The sequence below is a fragment of the Nicotiana sylvestris genome, chromosome 12 (assembly GCF_000393655.2).
Source record: "Nicotiana sylvestris chromosome 12, ASM39365v2, whole genome shotgun sequence".
In the NCBI taxonomy this organism is placed as follows: domain Eukaryota; kingdom Viridiplantae; phylum Streptophyta; class Magnoliopsida; order Solanales; family Solanaceae; genus Nicotiana; species Nicotiana sylvestris.
Window position 1 is genome coordinate 136,753,334 of NC_091068.1, and position 4,695 is coordinate 136,758,028.

Consider the following 4,695-nt stretch of genomic DNA (forward strand, 5'->3'; position numbering starts at 1 on the left):
TCCTTGAGATTTTAGACATGTTCTTTCATCTCTACTTGGGTTTCTTCTGAAACCCTAATTTTTGCTTACATCTCCTAGATCTATACGATTTTTAAACGATTTGAGTATATTTCTTTGATGTTTTATACTATCCTTGTAACTCTTTACAAGAATCATCGATTTCAAAGTGCTTTCACCTTCTTCTAAAATTGGTGTTTTCGGAACTTCTTCTAAAATCTTGATTAAACCGATTCTTTATGTTTAAACTTCTATCTCTTGCATATTTTGACTGATTCTATGATTTTACTACCTCTTCAACTTGCCTATGTTGAAACCCCTAATTTCTTAGTTCTAATCTTGGGTTTATGAGTTTTGTTTTGATACCGTGTTCAGTTAATCTATATGTTTCTGTGATTCTGTGATTTTACCCTATGATTGCTTGTGAAGGTTCCTAATTATGGTTATACCTGCCTGTTATGTGATATTACCCTATTATGTTCACCAATGTATCTGATTCTTCACTTCTCCTACCTGCATCATGCTTATTCTGCTAATTCAGACTATGCTCTACATGAACCCCTAATTAATATATGATTTTTGTCCTACTCGGCCTCTTAGAGTTCTGGTTTTTGCTTACTATGTGCTTGTCCTTATAAAGTTGTGCCAAATCAGTGATATTTTCTACTTTTGAATCCTTGAGTCTTTGTGATTGATCTTTCACTGATTTCGCATGATATCTCTACTGCTTTTTAACCTTGTAAAAAAATTTCTGACCTTATTCTATGGTCAATTATGCCATTAATTTATTTCTTAAGTCTTTTCCTTGATTGAAATATGCTGAACCTAGCCTCTATTACATGTTGTGTACTTGTACTATGCAGAAAATATTTCCTTATTAGTTATGCTCAGCCTTATACGATTTCCTTCCTTATTTTCTACATGTTTATAACCGTTTCATGTCGACTCCTCATTTAAAGGGAGTACTTACCTTGATTTCGTGACTGATTGATTTTGAGTCTCCATTATTACTGATGAACTTTGATTTTTACCTTATTTCCTACCTGCTTTCAAACTATATATACACACTCTCTTATTAGCACAAACATATGAACACTTTGGTTCAAAAGCTCTCTCTCTCACATTTAAACTTTCCGCTCTCTCTCTCTCTCTCTCTCTCTCTCTCTCTTTTGTGCTACTTGCTACTATTCTAAGTTAGCTGGTTGCAAGCCAAGGCTAACTATTATGTTCTCCTACTCCTTCACTTTTGTTTACTGTCTTCTCTACTGGTATGTTCTAGTTTCAATTCAAGCTCCAACAATAATATGGTTCTTTTATTGCATCAATTCATCATGTTTCTAGTTTGCTTTTACTTATGATTTTGTTGTGAAACCTGCAGTTACTATGCTTGCATGATTAGCATGTTATGAATTCCCCTTTCCTCAGAATCAGTATGAGCATGTTACCCCCCCCCCTTTAAGTAGTCTGCACTCCTAACTTGTATAGTTCTGGGATTGAATCATGTGGATCCTATACTGAACCCCCTTAAGAATTGTTGGTTCTATGACTATGTCTGATTAGTTGTGTCTGAGTATGCTTGTACCAATTCCTAAGATCTTTGCTTGTTATGTGTTTACAATCATGTGTTCTATGTATCCCCAAATCCCTTGACCCCCTGTTTGTGACTACTGAACTTGCTTTGGTTCTGTGACCCCTGGTTGTGTATGAACCTGTCTTAAGGGTGTTGTACTTGGACTATTGTTTTCAAACTGTCTCTGTTGTTTTACTAAATTATTTCAAACAAAACTTCCTTTTAATACAGTTTTCTCACTAAAACCTTTCAACTTGTGTCAAACACTTTCACTTTACTCCTAAGTCAATAAGTTCTGCCCCCTCCAGTATGTGTACTGCCTTGTGATCCTCTTGAGAACCCTCTAAACTCTGTCATACTGAGGCTGGCCGTTCCACATTGCACTCATTTAATTTTGATTGCCAAGTCTAGGTGTAAGCACTGCCTAGAATCCTTGAGATCCTTAGGGAACTTTGATGCACCTACACTATGATATTGTCTATGGAATTGAGGCATTTGAGGCTATTGGAGGTTTTGGAAATCTGGGCCTATCTGTAGGCTCCCTATATAATAACTTCTTATTTTCTTATTTACTTATGTAATTCATTCATATGGTCTGTAGTAACTTGTAAACAAATATTAGGATAATTAGTGAAAAGGGTGGGTAGCTACATATTTGTGGGGTAATAAGGGTAGAAATCATGCCTATAGGACTTTACAATTTGATGTGTTTGCCTTTATAGGTAGAAACCATGCCTATAGGACTTTACAATTTGTTGGGTTTGCCTTTATAAGTAGAAATCATGCCTATAGAACTTTTGTATCTTGTCATGGTAGAAATCATGTCGATAGATCTCAATTGATGCCATAACAGAAATCAAGTTTACAAGTCTTAAAATCAGCTTCACAAGTAGATGTCATTCCTATAGGATATAATGCATTCCAAATTCTGTTATAACAAGTGTTTACATTTGTTCATGCCTGCAAGCTTCTAAAATCAGTGTTAAACATTTAGATATCATGTCTATAAGGGACAACACCAGATTCTGCCTATAGATCTTACCTAATTTAGTATAAATAAATAAAGCCAGTCCGCGTTTCAGTTCACTTCTAAACTGATTTAATTAAGTGGTTTGTATTTCCTTGAAACGAATTCTTTAAAACTACCTTAATTTATTATTAGACAGCATGCCTATAGGGATTGAAGAGTCCGTTTTAAAACCTTCCTTGTTTCATTATATAAAATGTAGTCATCAGTGTTCCGCGTATAGGCAAGCCTGCAGGGCATTTTCAAAACTTGCGATTCTGAAACTGTTTTCGTGACTTAATGTTGATCAAACAAGCTTTAAAATCAGTAGGCCACTGATAGGGTTATTACTTCCAAGATTATAAAATAAACTGTCTGGTTTCTGTATGTTCACTTAGACATCATGCCTTAGGATATTGTTTTAACAAAAGGCCTTTATTTGTGTTTGAGTCGTGTTGTTCAGGTGCCTTGTTTGAGGAGGAAACTTTGAGCCTCTAATTGCTTCCTTTTGTTCTTATTTGCTAAGAGTCCTAATTATTCTTGCCTGTCGCATTAGTATTTTCACCTTTAAAATATTAGGGATCTGTCTAGAATCACCTATAGGTAGAGGTCTTAAATCCTTCCAGGACCATTAAGAAGGGATGGGTAACAATAGGCAATAGAGATCGCTGACCGAACACTCGCTTTAAATGACCACTAAGGGGATGGGAAGGGTAGATATGGGATATGATGATTACAGGCTAATGTCACGTGTATCCCCTCATCGAGGAGTGTTTACCGGATATTGTGTGATCCTATAGTCTAACCAACCTAGGACTCATCCTTTCCAAAATTCCTTTTTCTGTTTAAATTTTTTTTTATACAACTTGTTCAAAAAATCCTTATCTTATTGTTTAATTTATCCAACATGCTTTACTTGCAACCTATTTGATTCAACTGTTTATTTGTAATGGACTAATTTGTGAAAATAAGTTCGGCCGAGACCCACAGTTGTGGACAAAGAGGGTTGCCTAACACCTTCCCCTCGAGGTTATTTCGAGCTCTTACCCTAAATCTCTGGTAATGCAAACCAATCCAAGAGTTAATTACTCTAGGTGCCCTAACGCATCGTAATCCATTAGGTGGCGACTCTTCAAATACCCAATTCCTAAAAGGAAATGAGTTATTACACCCCATGGACGTCGAAACCCGGACCTCTCTCCGCGGAGGGAAAAAAAGAGGGCGCGACATCATGGCGACTCTGATGGGGATACCTTTAGGCTCTTACCATAACGAACTTATCTTTTTACTAATTAGTCCAAGCATGCTCTATCCCATACCCTTCTCCCTTATTTGAATTTAACTGTTTATCTTTTTAAGAGTTTATGGTTCTTTATCCCTGAAATTGACTTGTCTCTTTGTTTTCTTTTCTTGTAACCATCTTTCAATTATTTAAATACTATATTTACTTTTTCCTACGTTAAAATACTTGACTACATGTTATTAATTGCTACATAAATCATGCTCCGCATCATATTCCACTCATGCATATCAAATCCTATAGCAACGCTTTAATGAGTGGTTGCGCTCTTCCTATTTACTACCCTTAAATTCGAAAAGGTTTATTTGCAATAAAACCAGTCGATCAGCGGTGTAGTCGACGATTCTGTGCCTTCCCCCTCGAGTTGTCCGCTTGAGGGTACCAGTCTAAAACCCCATAGAAACCTTACTCTGGATAAAATTATGCATGCATCATGATCAAACCTAGTCGGATCAGTTATGTTGTCCACATGATATTCCTTTAAGATAAGCCTTATCCAAAGTCCATCGGGTTTTCCATAATCCCAGGACACAACCACATTTTGTGCATTAATTTCGAGAACTAAATGTCGATATGTTGATCATAAATGTATAAATAGTCGAGTATGGTGGGGGTAAGGTCTAACCCTTTTGTTTTGCATTAAATGAGGCACAAGGTCCCCAGATTCGGTATGGTCAGCAATATCCCGCCATTGCTATTATATTGGTGGGAGGACCTTTCCTCAGGTGACAAGAAACATGTGAAATAGTACCTGGGTAACCTGCCTTCCATGCTAGATATTGAGCTAAACAACAAATTGATCGAAGCTGCCACTTTATTCTG